General features: G+C 38.8%; 1 protein-coding gene across 30 annotated transcripts in view; it reads right to left on the bottom strand.

Moving 5' to 3' along the window:
- The window catches only part of ZNF518A (zinc finger protein 518A), a 33,590-nt gene extending 18,901 nt beyond the window's left edge, over positions 1-14,689 (bottom strand). For 7 of the 30 annotated variants that reach the window (XM_063670030.1, XM_054436074.2, XM_054436063.2 and 4 more), the window contains exons 1-3: positions 13,196-14,689; positions 11,285-11,369; positions 10,302-10,367 (exon numbers count right to left, since the gene is read on the bottom strand). The gene's annotated coding sequence lies outside the window, so the exon portion shown is untranslated. Of the gene's footprint in view, positions 1-8,641; positions 8,762-10,301; positions 10,368-11,284; positions 11,370-11,879; positions 11,905-12,346 lie in introns of those variants that run through there. The other 23 variants (XM_054436055.2, XM_054436049.2, XM_054436061.2 and 20 more) reach the window with 8 other exon arrangements.
- Between the last annotated feature and the right edge of the window lie 342 nt (positions 14,690-15,031).

Raw genomic sequence — 15,031 nt, 5'->3', positions numbered from 1 at the left:
TTTAAATTAGGAGAAATGATCCTCGTTTTCAGGCTAAGAGGAAAGATCTTATAAGCATACGTGCATATAAGCACAGATCTGCAGAAGGATATCCTCCAAACTACTGACAATAGTTTAATTTTTTTTAAAGAAATGACAGCATGGCATAGCAAAAAACAAACCAGAAAACCAAATCAATAGGAGAAAAATCATCAGCTCTCCTAAGAACCCTGACTGAAACCAAGAGGGCAATGTCACCACCACAAGCCTTTATGAGGTCTGCCTATATATTCCCATTCTTGAATTCCAGGAAATCCTGTATCCTTAAAATAATCCCCCCTTTCAACATAAGCTAGCTCACATTGGTTTCTACTGTTTGTAATCAAAGGCTTCTTACGTACTACAGAAAGTTGACAAATCAACGATGACTGTGTTTACTTCACAGAAAGGTAGGTTTTATGAGGACCCTTTAAAGAGTAGCAGGACTTAAACATGTAAGAAAGGAGCAAAGGCAATCTAAACCAGAAGAACAGAATAAAGAAACAATGGAATAAAAGTATTTTTCTCCTAAGGTACCATAGGATCTAGATGAAAAAGAGAATGCACGATGGGGAGGTTAAGTGAGAACAGACTATAGAGGACAGATCTGAACTGGAAATGAAAGGTAAACAGAAGCAATTATTAATTTAAGAACAGAAAAAAGTTATAAAAGCAGTACATTAGAAATATTAGAAGGGTACTAGACAGCAAGATAAACTGGAGAAAGAGTAAAAATAGAAATGAGGAAATTAAATGACTAGAGTGACAATCCAAATAACAAGTGAGGAGCCAAGGAACTGGTAATGTTAACATACATAGGTCAGAAATCACGGCTGGGAGTGGTGGCTCATGCCTGTAATCCCAGCACTTTGAGAGGCCAAGGCGGGTGGATCACCTGAGGTTAGGAGTTCAAGAACACCATGGCCAACATGGTGAAATCCCATCTGTACTAAAAATACAAAAAGTTAGCTGGGCATGGTTGTGGGTGCCTGTAATCCCAGCTACTCAGGAGGCTGAGACATGAGAATCACTTGAATCCGGGTGGCAGAGGTTGGCAATGAGCCGGGACCACGTCACTGTACTCCAGCCTGGGCGACAAGAGCGAGACTCTGTCGCAATAAAAAAAAAAAAAAAAAAGAAATCACACATTGGGTCCAGAAAGATTTTTAAAAGATAATTCCCAAAGTAAAATGCCAAAGATAAGGAAGATTTGAAGAGTTCATCAAAAGGCAACATTCCTAGACAGTTATATTTGCTTTCTAAAATAATTAAAAGTCAAAGGCATTCTATGGAGTCTAAAAAGGAAGAATCTATCTGCTACTTAACTATATTCAAGTTGCTTAAACACCAAAAAAAACTAAAAAACTCTAGTTTTAGCTTAGCTATATTCATGACTCAGCATGTAGCTCTGTAAGTTGTCTCATCACATAAAAAACTACTGCATTCCTTAAGTCATTCAATCCTTTTTCCGCAGATAAATACAGGCAAAACAGTCATATGAATGAATACATGAGTGGTGATCAGACCAAAGCAGCATGTAACAGTAAAAGCTTACTGAAAAATATAAGGTTCTGCTAAAAGGAATCTAGAAACACACACACACACACACACACACACACACACACACAGAGAAAACCCTAAGAATATTACTTTCAAAGCAGAATCTATTTTAGTGCTCTCAAAATAACTATTATCTATTCATGACTTGAAACAAACATTTTGGGCTTACTTCTTTTTGCAGCTGTTTCAAGTTTTCAAAAAGTTTACCTGAGAGACTAATGCCTATCACATTTTAAGACTGCAAGAAATGGTTGTACACAGTTTACATATGTAACCAAAGCTAGCTCCTTCCAAATCACTGTGGTCTAATGAACAACTTAAACATAGAAAAGAAATGTAGGCTGGACATGGTGGCTCAGGCCTATAATCCCAGCACTTTGGGAGGCAGAGGCAGGAGAAATGCTTGAGTCCAGGAGTTCAAGACCAGCCTGAGCAATATAGTGAGACCTCATCTCTACAAAAGTATTTTAAAAATTAGGCAAGTGTGGTGGCATGTGCCCATATTCTCAGGCACTCAGGAGGCTGAGGTGGGAGGATCACTTAAACCTGGGTGGCAGAGGTTGCAGCAAGCCAAGCACCACTGCACTCCAGACCAATAGAGCTAGACCCTGTCTCAAAAAAAAAAAAAAAAAAAAAAACGAAGAAGAAGAAAAAAAGAAATGTAGGGTTAAATATGCAAAAGTAATTAAATACAGATCTAGAAATGTTCAAAATTCTAGTGTATCTGTGAGTCACATAACATTCTGGTATGCAATTGATATTGCTATACAATTACAAAGGAGTTTAAAATTAAAAATTAAAATACAGAAGCAGTTCTTGGTTCAGGTAAACCTTATTCTTTATTACTCCCTGAAACTATGACTTCTCACTGTGCCCAATATAAAAGATGCTTACCCACACATACACCTTTATTTACCTTTGTTCTGTTCATATAGTTTTCGGTCACCAGGCATGGCATCTCTTTCCTTCTATCTAAATTCAATACTATTCAAACTTCCTTTCAAATTCTGCTTCCTATAGGGACATGTAACCTTCTACAATACACACTAAATCTCTCCTTTCTCTGAGTATCCACTTAAAGAGTAGCCAGTGCTCACCATTTATTACAAATTGCTTTATACTACTACATAATTTCATTATTTAAGTTTTACCTCCCAAATAATTTATAAGCTTCCTAAATGCAAGTTTTACTTAATATTTCTCATTTTTCCCCTCACAAAAACCAGAAGGCTGGGTACACAGGTACCTAACCCATATATTTTTAAGCGATTCATTCTCTCATTTTCAAATCAAATATATGACTATGATTTTAGATTAAATCACTTTCTAGCAAACTTCAAAGAGCATGTAAACTTTTTTGCTGCAATAATTTGGAACTTGGCTTAAAACACAGGGTCACAAATCACTCCCACAACCCCCCCCCCCATCTTTTTTTTGGAGTCAGGGTCTCACTCTGTCTCCCAGGCTGAAGTGCAATGGCACAATTATGGCTCATTACAGTCTCACCCTCCTGGGCTCAACTGATTCTCCCACCTCAGTTTCCCAACCTCAGTTTCCCAAGTAGCTGGGACTACAGGTGTGCACCACCATGCCCAGCTAATTTTTCCTTTTTTTTTTTTTTTTTTTTTAAGAGATGGGGTTTCACCATGTTGCCCAGGTTAGTCTTGAACTCCTGGTCTCAAGCAATTTGCCCACCTCAGCCTCCCAAAGTGCTGAGACTACAGACATAAGCCACCACACCCTGGCAGAAATCACCTTTTTAATAGGTAGGAATTGGGAGAAAAATCTGAACTAATTTGTCCAAAGTGACATAAGGACCATTGAATTCATATAGGAAAGGGATTATTTTCATCTCTTGCTCTTTTCTTTTTCTGTTTGTCATTTCGCTGCAACAGTGATTTAGAATAGGCAGATTTTGATTTGGAATACATGAGGGGAGGGAAGAAAATCAAAAGATGTACTGCTATTTGCTGGGAGAACATGTTATCATGTGATCCATTCCTACTCAGCTTCACAAAATAATATAAATGGTTTAATTTTTCTCTAGGTCTACACAGCACCTGCCTCCATGATTAGAAGTTCCACTCCCTGGATGTCCCCATCTTAGTATATGGCACTAAAATCCATACAGTTTCACGACCCAGAAATCAAGACTCATCCTTGATTCCTCCATCCCTTACTCCCCACATTAATCCATAAGCAAGCCTGGTCAATTCTATCTCAAAACCAGATCTTGGGCCGGGCGAGGTGGCTCACGCCTGTAATCCCAGCACTCTGCAAGGCTGAGGCAGGTGGATCACCTGAGGTCGGGAGTTTGAGACCAGCCTGACCAACACAGAGAAACCCCGCCTCTACTAAAAACACAAAATTGGCCAGATGTGGTGGTGCACGCCTGTAATCCCAGCTACTCAGGAGGCTGAGGCAGGAGAATCACTTGAACCCGGGAGGTGGAGGTTGCAGTGAGCCGAAATCACACCATTGCACTCCGGCCTGGGCAACAAAAGCAAAACTTCGTCTTGAAAAAACAAAAACAAAAACAAAACCAACAGATCTTGTATTTCCCTTCCTCTCTTCCTATCCACTGTCATCATCTTAGTCCAGGCCACCACCATTTCTAACATGAATGAAAATGTCCTCCTAACTGGCATCCATGCTTCCACCTTGTCCACCACCCTCCTCTGAGTCCATCCTCCACACAGGAGCAAATGTTCTTCTTAAAATAAAACATATCACAAAGCTCCCCTGCTTAAAGCTCCCTGGTGGTTGCCCAAGTGTCTTACTCTGTTCTGGCTGCTGTAACAGAGTACCATGGACTGGGTGACTTATTTCTCACAATTCTGAAGGCTAGGAAGTCTAAGATCAAGGCATTGGCGATTTGGTGTCTGAGGAGGCCTACTTCCTGGTTCACAGATGGCTATCTTCTCACTCTGTCCTCACATGACAAAATAGAGCTCTCTGGGGTCTCTTTTATACGGGTACTAATTCCATTCATAAGGACTCTGCCCTCATGACCTAATCACCTCTTAAAAAGGCCCCACTTCCAAATGCCATCACACTAGAGAATAGGTTTCAATATATCAATCTGAGGATGGGGAAGGGGGACATAAACATTCAGTCTATAGCAACAAGGCACTTAAAATAAAATTTAATCTCTTTACAAAGGCCTGCAAGAAACAGTGGTATCTGGTCTTGGGCCTTTTTCTTCAACTTCATCTCACACCACTCTCCCCATTGTACATATATTCCAACAAGCTGCCACAGATTCTCAGCTCCTCAAATATTCTTCCTATCCATCCTATCTCAGGCCTTTGCACCTGCTGTTCCCTACTTGAAATGTGCTTTCTTCCATTCTTCAAAAGGCTAGATTTTCTCATCTTTCAGGTCTCAGCTCAAATGCCACCACCTCAGAAGGGCCCTTCCCTATAAACCATCCCTTCCTCCAAAAAAAAAAAAAATTATTCGCCACTTTATCCTTTTCTATTTCTTTTTTGTAACACTTAATATCTCTGGCAATATTTTATTTATTTGCCAATTTAAGTTGTGTAAGGAATATAAGTTGTGTAAGGGTGAGAACTACATCTTTACTATATCACCAGCATGTGGGATGGTGCCAGGCTTGTAGCTAGCACCCCATCTATGTTCTAAGCATTGGGAATATGGCAGTAAACAAAACAGGCAAAAATCCCTCCCCTCACGGAGATAACATTTTACTGATTATTTAGGTAATAAACAAAGTAAGTAAATTATAAAGTATATTCAAAGGCAACAATTGCTACAGAGAAAAATAAAGCAAAGACAGGCAGAATCAGAGTGTTGTAATTTTACATATTAAGTCAGGGAGCCCTCACTTGAAAAGGTCTTATTGGAGTCAGTATCTTCAAGAGCTGAGGAAGCCAACAATCCAAGAAAAGAAAACAGTAAGTGCCATGACCCTGAGTGTGCAATGTGCCTAACACATCTGGGGAACAGCAAGAAAATCAGTATGACCACAACAGAAAGCATTAGAGGGAAAGCTAGAAGATGAGGTCAGAGAAGTAACAAGGGGACAGAAACGGGCCCTGATAGAAACTGTAAAGGCTTTGGTTTTATTCTGAATCAGAGAGGAAGCTACTGGAGCATTGTGGACAGAGAATTACCATGAGTTGAATTACTTCTATCATTTGGGCTGCTATGCTAAGAACAGAGTATTCAAGAGGGATTAAGAGTAAAGACAAAGAATACACAGTACAATTATCCAAGTAAGAGTTGATGGTGGTTTGGTTGAGACAATGAGGCATGGTCAGATTGAATATATTTTGAAGCTAGCACCTACAAGATATCCTGACATGCTTTCTCTGAAAGAAAGAGACATGTCAAGGATAACTCTGGAAGTTCTGACAGCAATGGAAAGAACTGAGTTGCTATTTACTGAGATATAAAAGATTGCTGAAGTAGTAGGAAAGTGTATCAAAAGTTCCATTTTAGGCATGTAACATCTGAGATGTCTATTTGACAGCCAAGACGAAATGTGGACTGTGTGGCTGGATATAGAATACAGAGGGCTAGGTGGATGATGAAATTTGGGGAGTTATCGGTGTGTGTATATGTACATATGTACTTTTAAGTACTTGGAGCAGGATGAAATCACCAGGGGGAATAAACAATAAGAGCAGTCCAAGGCCTGAGCCTCAAGATTCTACAGCACATTCAACAGAAAGAGATTAAAAAGAACGAGCAAGTGAGACAGAAAAGAAATTACCAATAAGACTTAAGGTAAATCAAGAATGTGGTATTCTCAAAGCAAAATGAAGAAAATGTTTACTGGATAAGGGATTGAACAACTCTGTCAAGTAAGAAGATGACTAACTAGACTTAATGTGAAGATCACTGGTACCATGGATTAGAACAGTTTCAGTGGAGTTGTAGAAGAGAAAGGCTGACAAGCTTGGATGTAAGGCAAAATGGGAAGAGAGGAAGTAGTGATGTAGTGCAGACAACTCTTTCAAGGAGTTTTAAGATAAAGGAGTTGTTTTGTTTTGTTTCATCTTATTTTTTGTTTTTTAAAGGTGGGAGAAATTACAGTATGACTGCACACTTATTAAAATGATCTAGTAAAAATAAAAAAATTGATGATGGAAGATAGGAAAGAAATGCAGCAGTGAAGACCTTCAGGTTAGAACGGATGGAATCTAGTGAACGAGTTGAAGAGGTGAACTTAGAAAGGAGCAAACATGATCCATCTATAGTAACTAGAGGGAAGGATAAATAAAGATGCTAGCAGGTGCGCAGATGTGACTGAGAGAGTTTGTGGAATGAAATGACAGTCTGTGGGCCAAATCTGGCCTGCTGCCTGTTTTTGTAAATTAAGTTTCATTGGAATACAGCCACACTCACTCATTTACATATTGCCTATGGATTCTTTTGTGTTACAATAGTTGCACCAGAAACCATATGGCCCACAAAGCCTAAAATATTTACTATCTGGCCATTTACAGCAAAAGCTTGCCAACCTTGGTATAATGGAATAATCCAACTGCTACTCTCTGAGTTGAGGGTCAGATGTGAGGCTATGAGGAAAGAAGGTAGGCAAGGACATAGGAAACTACAGCATTTAATGAGACAATGACACAACAATAAATTCTACATCATTCCTAGTTTCTGGAGCCCAAAATGAACATTCTATGAGCAATCAATCATCACTTTAAGTTTGTTCCTGATCTTTAAAAACATTTTTTTTAAATAGAGATGGGGTCTCACTATGTTGCCCTGGCTAGTCTTGAACTCCTGGGCTCACGCGATCCTCCCAGCTCAGCTGCTCAATGTGCTGGGACTACAGGCATAAACCACCTCCTCAGCCTTTAAATGTTTTTACATCTATTGCTACATTCGTTTCAAACTGGCTTTATCACTAAGGAATAGGGTATGGCTTTGACTATTACTAAGAGATCTCTCAAAAAGGGAAAGGTAAGAAGAAATAAATAAATATGTATAACATTTCTTCTTATCTTTCCCTTTTTGAGAAAGGTTATATATACATATTTATAAATCGGCATTCCAAGTTAATTGCTATTTTTAAAAAATCTTCAAGACAGATGAATAACAAAGGTTTTTGCCATAATGAGTAATTTTACAGTATTTCATCATACTTTATTTATATTTTAGCATACAAAAATGAAATTATATGAAAAGAAATATACACATTTTTTTCAAAGAAATCTCCATCTTAGTAGAAAGGGCCAAAATTTCTGCTTGGCTTTCCAAATGCCTCATACATAGATTTACCTAAAACAGTCACCTTATTTTCCACTACCTCATTTCCAAAGAACACATATTGTTACAGTGAAACAAATCTCCACTCCAACCTGGATCGCCTATAATCATTTTTAACTCCACCCTTTCTTCAATTATTATCTGTGCCTATCAAAGCCACATTCATAAGCAGAAATACATTTAAAGTTGTATATTCTTCAGGAAATCTTCCTAAATGGGTCAACCTGCTCACTTCCTTCCCATCAAAATTGACTTAAAATACAACTGTGCATTCATTTATCTGTTTTTTCTGTTGTGTTTGCTGTATATTAATATGAATTCCTTAACTAGAAGCACTTCCAAGACAAGGAATTCTTCTTGTTCTTACATATTACTTAGATGCCAAGCACCACAGTCATTATTCTCAACACATGCTTATTGATCTGTGCACCAGAAATAAATAAAAATATGCTATATATCCACCATCCACTCAGTCTAGCATATATAATCTTGCCTATCCAGGCAGTTGCACATACTCGTACATAGTGGACACTCAAAAAAATGTTTGTAGGTTGAGTGAAAGTAGATTGAATGCACAAATGATGAATAAAGAGAACCTTTTATAAGGTATAGGAAAGTGACAAACTACAGAAGGATGTGAATGATCAATCTGAAACTTTAGACCTTAAATTCATAAGGGCCATATATTCATCAGAACACTTTCTGCTGCAATACAATTCAAACCAATTTACACAAAGAATTTTGGCACAAGGACTGAGAAGGACACCAGGATAGTTCACAAAATCAAAATCAAAGAAAAGTAGGTACCACTTACCATGTTCCCTGAGATTGCAACTGGCACTACCACCATCCATCTCCCATCTCCTTATTGCTTCACTTTCTCCCACTACACAGATGCGCTTTTCATACACGTGGTAAAGAATGTCACCAGCACCTTCCCAGATTAACAATTTCAGAGAAAAGGTAGTATCTTTGTCCTAGCATTCAACCATAAATTTCAAAAAAGGATTCTGACTGGCTCTGCATGAGTGACAGCAATCACTGTTGCAATAGGGATGACCAAGCTCAGGTTATAAGACAGTAAGACTGACGGACAGCCCACCAACCACTCAGAATAGGGGAGGGGTGGTTCTCTAAATGAAGAGATACTGAGTTGACAAAAACAATATATGATATGTCTTTTACCAGCCACAACCTTCAACAAACCAATGTTAATCAGGAATTGACGATAAGCTTACTACATTTTGAAATTATTTGACTTTCCTCATGAAATGAGACCTACATGAAGCCCACTTAATTTTCTGAAACTTCACATCATGTACCTTCATTCTAATATTCTGACACTTGCTTCATGCAGCCATACCAGTCACAACTTTAAATTTTTAGTCAGACTTTGCTCACAACTTTTCAAGATAAATTAATACAAATCGTTTTGGTCAGTCATCACATAGCAGTCTCTTATTTACTTCACTACAACTAAAGCTTTCATTCTTCATTACATTACTTTTTCTGAGTAGTCTGGCTCAAATAGTACAAACTGAATATTCCTTAACCAAAATGCTTGGAAATAGGCCGGGAACAGTGGCTCATGCCTGTAATCCAGTGGCTCACCCCTGTAATCCCAGCACTTTGGGAGGCCAAAGCAGACAGATCACTTGAGGTCAGGAGTTCGAGACCAACCTGGCCAACATGGTGAAGCCTCATCTCCACTAAAAATAAAAAAAAAATTAGCCAGGCATGGTGGCATGTGCCTGTAGTCCCAGCTACTCGGGAGGCTGAGGCAGAAGAATTGCTTGCACCCGGGAGGAAGAGGTTGTAGTGAGCTGAGATCGCGACAGTGCACTCCAGCCTGGGTGGCAGAGTGAGACTCCGTCTCAAAAAAACAAAACAAAACAAAACAAAAAAGCTTGGAACTAGAAGTGTTTCAGATTTCAGATTTTTGTGGATTTTGGAATATTTGCATTACTTACTGCCTGAATATCCAAAATCCAAAATGTTCCAGTGATGATTGCCTTTGAGCTTCATGTCAGCACTCAAAAAGTTTCAGATTTTGGAGTATTTTGGATTTCAGGTTTTTAGATTTGGGATGCTCAACCTTTAGGAAAATTCTTAGCATTCACAATTACTTTATCTCTTCAGGAATAACACAGTACCCATGTGAATCTCGTGGTAGAAGTCAAACAAATATTATATAGGAAAAAGTTACTTAATGACATAAACGATAACGTGGTACCTCAACTCAGCTCTACTGCTCTCTACTCAATGTACATTATTTTCTGACAAAATAAAAATGCATGCCTTTGTAAAAAATGGCCCTGAATAGAAATCCATTTGCTGGTGAAGTTCAGGGAAGAACATGGTTATTATGATAATTAAAGCAATACTCTAAGGTGGTATAGTCTACGTCAGCTATTTCAACAGTTACATAAATAATCTTATTCCTAATTTACGGTTATACTTATGTGTATACTTACTGCATTTAGAGGAATTTTATGATACTGTGGTATCCAAGAATCTTAGGATTTCAAAGATCCCAGGACCTATCCAACACAAACAGTAAGAGACATCTGTGTTTTGAGGGTAGAAAAAACATGTTTTTTTACATGGGTACAATATTTTCCACTACATTTCCAAAGCTTTCCTTATAATACCATAGATTTGTTGGCATATTTTTCCTCCTTTTTTGTCTACACCCAGACATTCACATGATTGTCTTCAAGAAACCAATCATAACACTATAGTGATTCCCAAGTCCCTTTCCTGATTCATAATGAAGATGCTATTAGTCGTAATATAAACACATATCAGATAATTTTTCTTTAGGTACATTGCTTTGCACTTACTAGACCAGAACCACACTCTTCTGGCCATTCATATAGCTTTGAAACATCTATCTACCACCTTTATCTCCACTGTTCATTACCCAGAAGGCTTTAATGCCACCTTTCTATTTAGAAGGATGATACAGTTAAAGTCATATTTGGATCTCTAATAAAATGTTAAGTAATAAACTATGAAACCAAAAATTACTTTTTTTGCTTAGATTAAAATGAAAACTCATGTTTAAGTATTTTATTTTAGCCAAAAAATAAAAAATAAAACTATAACTTATATAACTTATTAAAACTCATGTATATGTAAACTACAGGTTGAGTGTCTCTTATTTGAAATGCTAGGGAACAGAACAGCTTCATTCTTCTTTTCTTTTTCTTTTTTAGGATGTCAGAATATTTGCATTATACCAGTTGAGCATCTCAAATCCAAAAATGCAAAATCCAAAATGTTCCAAAGAGCATTTCCTTTGATCATCATGTAAGCACTCAAAAAATTTTGCATTTTGGATTTTTGGATTTGGGATACTTAACCTGTATTTTACTTTATTTAGTCCAATATTAAAACATACCAACTTACACTACTTAATAGACTATATACTCCAGTATTTCAATCTTTACCATACCTCTTTCTTCAGGAACAAAAGGCACACAATTTAACACTTGCACAATGTCACAATCAGGAACAGTGATCAAAAGAAGAGATGATATCTGGAAATGAAGACCAAGATTTTAAAACTTTTGACCACAAAAACTGTTCAATTACACTTCACATTCAACTTAGGTGTATAAAGAAATGTTAAAAAAAAAAAAAACTAAAAAAAAACTTCTATACACTTAAGCATACATCATTGATGACCAGTGATAACATGTCATAAATTTGCAAAAGTCACAACCTAAAGCTTAGAATCAATCTAACTCAGTATCTTCATTTATTACAAGAAAAAGAAAATGAGCCTTGCCCAAAGTCACAAAACTAGAAATAATAACTGGATCTGATTCCAACTCAGTTATCCTACCACCACAATACTAACCCTTAATACTCATTTCTGGTATCTAATATGCCATGAAAACTGCTCACCATGAGAAGCCAATACCCCATATAGAACTGAAATACAGCCTACACACCTGGGACCAGATAATAAATAAAAATTTCAAGACTGTGTTAAAACCTTTTTCTTCTGCTAATTGCACTCTGCCACAAAACCTTCAGTAGCATACCTGAAGGAATGTGGGCAAGATTCAAGTCTCCTATCCAAAAAAAAAAAAAAAAAAAAGTTGTATTAAGTGCTCTAAAGTATGCAATATCACAATGCCTCAATGAGAACAATTCTAAACAACTATAAACAGAAAAGTAAACAAAAATACACTTAAAGGGCATTTAAAGCATATCTTGAAGTCAAATTACAGATCTAGGCTAAAGTATAGTCCCTCTGTAATATTTCAAAATATAGAAACTTCTGGGATTACAGCATACTATTACCAGAGAGACTAGAACAGAATCCAAAGTGTGACCATGGCAAAAAATTGAAGCATTTAAAAGTTCATACATTATCAACGCACATAGTGGGTGTTCATAGTGGTTACTGTCTTTTGTCCTTCCATAAAACCAGACATAAAACGTTTTAATTAGTAATTATACTTATTTTCACTGCAACAAACAGGAAACATTTGGTTGTGTAACATACCTACATTTTATTCTCCTCCTCCTTTTGTTGACAATTTTCTGTATCTAGGGATGATCTAATTTACAGTTTTTATAGCAAAAATCAACATCGTTTACTATGCTTACCTTCCCCAGGAAATCCCAACACCCTCAAAGTGTTAACAGAACGCAATGTCTCTCTATAAATTTCAGAAAAGATAATTTTGCTGAAAGGTAGTGAATGCATTTCTATAAATTTGCAATTAAACTCTGAAAATGTTAGGAAATTTCACTGAATCAATTTAAATGTTTTAAATTAAACCTGAGAATACCAACCTTACAGTACACTCAAATCAGACCCCTTGCTGCAGAAAAAGCAATTCAACAATTACCAGTAACTAGATCTAACATGCACACTTTCAAGTTAATAGAATTCCTACCCTGACAGTTTGGTGTCTTCATGTTTTATCACTGTGACAACCGTACAAATTCCAACATTCTTATGAATTCCCTGAACATTGATTTATTTTATTTTTCTAGGGTTTTTTAGATGTTTGACAACATACTCAACAATGTTGCACTAAAACAGCTCACATACACTACTTGCTCTCAAATTTAAACCTAAAAAGAAAACTGAGTCTTAACTGTTGTATTCTGAACTTTAAAGCTACATCTGTTTGATCGGTCCGCTTAAGAGTTAAAACATTTTTCCTTATATACATTCGCTCTATGTACTTTTCAATTACCACAGCCACCTAGGAAGAGACTGTCTACTTGACAAAGAGGACACCATGTAAAGAATAGAGTCAAAATGAACCCTACATGTGAGAAAGCCAATTACAAATAAATCCAACTGCCACTGGGTGTGGTTAGGGTCTGCGGGGAAGAGCACCTTTGGCCAACTCTGGAGAAGAGCGAGCGCGTCAGGGAGCAGGGCATCTCTGCAAGAAATGGCCCCCAATGACCACAGGCTGGGCCAGCAATAGGGACGCCGTCGAGTCGGGCCTGCGAACCTATAGCTCGAGGGGTGCGGTCTGCGGGGCGCCCTTGCTGTCTCCACCAACCACGAAACCCGCCGAGTGAGTGCTTCGAGCGCCGCGCGCCCAGCTTCGCCCCAAACACCGCGCCCGATCCGCCCCTTCCTCCCGGGTTCGGCTGCCCCGCGGGGAGCGCGGAGGCACACCGTGTCCTTCTCCCACCCAGCTCCTAGAATGTAGTAGAGTGTAGAGTTCAAAAAGCCCGGACGTAAAACAACCCCAGGTTAAAAAAGTAAGGGTCAGCTCTAGCAGTCGGCAAAAGCGCTCGGCAAAAAAACCCCGACTTCTCCAGAAAAACTTTGCGGCAAGTTAAGCGGAAGCGCTGAATGGCCGGGACTATTTAACTCGCGCTTCCTCTCACGAGAGGCGGATCCCTGGACCTGTTTGGGGGACCCTGACGGTCCACAAACTCGCCATTTGCCTGCTGGGTGGCCCTCTAGAAGTTCTGACATCCTAAAAGGTCTGGGCAGTCCCGCTGACGGGGAGTACCTGTCGTAGTCCCCATTGCCTGCGAGTCCCTGATGGCGGCCATTACACTTCCATCCGGGTATTGCCGAAAAGCTGATCGCAGCGCTACCAGGAGCGCACGCTGCGGCGGAGGGATCTGCGCTTTACCTGAGACAAGCGGAAGAGAACGGAGGCCGGCAAGGTCCGCGCTCGGTCTGACGAGACTAGGCCATGGAGCTGGGTTCGCCGCTGACCTCTCCACCTAGCGCGCGGCCCCGGCGCCTACCAGTCCAGTGACTCACTACTACCTCTTTGCTTACCAGCAGCTGCTGATCCTACTGCCGGTGAAATGGCAGACAAACGTCCACTCTGTGCTCTTCACAGTAGACACCAGGAGCAGGAACTGTATGCACTTCCCTAGCCCTTGCTGACTGGGAATGGTCTCCACCCTGAGATTTTAACCAGTTCCGGTTTAGCAAATGGCGCCTCCCCACCCCTGGCTTCTGGCACGCAGGTTTTAGCAACCATTGTAGCCCACGTCAACGAAAGAAGCTGCCGCCAGTAGTTCTAGAAGACATACTGAACTCCAAACATGTACCTATTGAATAATTGATCAACAACTGTCTTTACAATGAGGGAGGCTCGCATCTCCCTCAAACGAATACTTCCTCTCTGACAACACGGCTGGACAGTTAATATGGTTGGCTTTACCCCAAAGGCCAGTATGGCTCCTCTTCTGTTCTTTATAAATCCAACCTACTAATTGATACCTCACTTTCTACATAATTTTACATAAATTATGTTCCTTTTAAAATGTGGGGAGGGAATAAGTGGCGGCAAACGTTCAAGCAACAACAAAAAACCTTGGTGCAGAAGGATATACCAATAAATTAAAAAGTGAAACTACGATCAGATTTTTCACTTTTTTTAATGTTCCGTGTTTTCTTAAGTAGCATGTATGACATTTATAATTTAAAAAAAAAATTTTTAAATATGTGTATGATACATATTTTTTATTGTCTTAGGGTAGGCTTTTGAAAATGTCAACCTGTAGCCAAATGCAAGATTTTCTCCATCCTTTTATAAAAAGCACACTGAGAAATCCTCACTTTGTCTTTAGGAAGCCTTCTTTATTATTGTGTTTATTGGGCTACACAATTCCACCTAGAAAAGGCGAATGAGCGGAAATTCACATTAGTCATACTTATGCTTGTGTAAAACACACAAGGAGAAATCTGTAAATA

This window comes from Pongo pygmaeus, chromosome 8 (assembly GCF_028885625.2).
Source record: "Pongo pygmaeus isolate AG05252 chromosome 8, NHGRI_mPonPyg2-v2.0_pri, whole genome shotgun sequence".
Lineage (NCBI taxonomy): Eukaryota > Metazoa > Chordata > Mammalia > Primates > Hominidae > Pongo > Pongo pygmaeus.
The sequence above is the reverse complement of the archived record's forward strand: the minus strand, read 5'-3'. Positions and strand labels throughout refer to the sequence as shown.